General features: G+C 43.6%; 1 non-coding gene across 1 annotated transcript; it reads left to right on the top strand.

The window, feature by feature from the left end:
• The first annotated feature begins 814 nt into the window (after nucleotides 1-814).
• LOC141723000 (small nucleolar RNA R71) lies at nucleotides 815-921 on the top strand. Its single transcript, XR_012575995.1, has one exon. It is a non-coding gene; the product is annotated as a small nucleolar RNA R71 (small nucleolar RNA).
• Nucleotides 922-1,281: the final 360 nt, after the last annotated feature.

Genomic DNA, 1,281 nt, shown 5'->3' with positions numbered 1-1,281 from the left:
TGCGACCTTTCCAGACCTTAAGGTGATGGCGTTCACATGTTCTTCAACTTCCCTCTTTCCTGGATTGGCTTCTGTATCACTAGGAAGCGTTCCTGGTGGTCGATTCAATAAGGCATTAGCAATTTGCCCTATTTGGTTCTCCAGAGTCTTGATAGAAACAGCTTGGCTTTGGCATATAAGAGCCTGGTTTTTGCACATAAGCCTCAACTCCTCTAATTCAGATTTTTCATTCGAAGATAGACCTGCATCATTAGTTTGTTGTTGAAGTTGGAGTTGTTGTCTTGGTGTAAATTGTTGCTGAAAACCAGGAGGGTTAAATAGCTTATTTGTAAACTGTTGGAATGGCTGTTACATCGCATTTTGATTGTTGCTCCAGCTGAAGTTAGGATGATTCCAGTTGTCAGGATGATAAGTGTCTGGAACTGGTTGCTGCGATCTCTGAAAGTTGCTCACAAACTGAGCTGAGTCGCTAGATATAGCGCATTGTTCTGTCGCATGCGGACCTGCACACAGCTCACAAACACTAATTATCTGCTTAACACCATAGTTAGCCAGAGAATCGATCTTCATAGACAACGCCTTTAGTTGAGCAGTGATAGCCGTAGCTGTATCCACTTCAAGAACTCCTGCTACCTTGCCCTGTGGATATCTCTGGGTTGGATACTGATATTCATTAGCAGCCATCAGTTCAATTAGATCATAAGCTTCCTTATAGCTCTTTGCCCATAATGCTTCGCCTGATGCTGCATCGAGCATGGGTCTGGACTGTGCTCCCAACCCATTGTAAAAACAAGTGATGATCATCCAATCAGGAATTCCATGATGAGGACACTTCCTAAGCATCTCCTTGTAGCGCTCTCAAGCTTCACTTAGCGATTCTCCCGTTTGCTGCGCAAATTGAGTAATAACATTCCTGAATGCAGCTGTCTTCGCCATAGGGAAGAATTTAGTAAGAAACTTCTGAGCAAGATCTTCCCAAGTAGTAATCGAACCAGCTGGTAGAGAGTGTAACCAGCTCTTAGCCTTGTCCTTCAGAGAGAATGGGAACAGTCTCATCTTCACAGCATCTTCAGAAACACCGTTGAACTTGAAGGTGTCGCATATTTCAATGAAATCCCTAATGTGTGTATTGGGATCTTCCGTTGGAGAACCCCCAAACTGGACTGAAGTCTGTACCCATTGAATTATGCCAGGCTTGATCTCAAAGGTATTAGCTGTGATAGCTGGCCGGACAATGCTAGATTGAATGTCATTGATCTTGGGTTGAGAAAAATCCATCAA

This window comes from Apium graveolens, chromosome 4 (genome assembly GCF_009905375.1).
Source record: "Apium graveolens cultivar Ventura chromosome 4, ASM990537v1, whole genome shotgun sequence".
NCBI lineage: Eukaryota > Viridiplantae > Streptophyta > Magnoliopsida > Apiales > Apiaceae > Apium > Apium graveolens.
The sequence above is the reverse complement of the archived record's forward strand: the minus strand, read 5'-3'. Positions and strand labels throughout refer to the sequence as shown.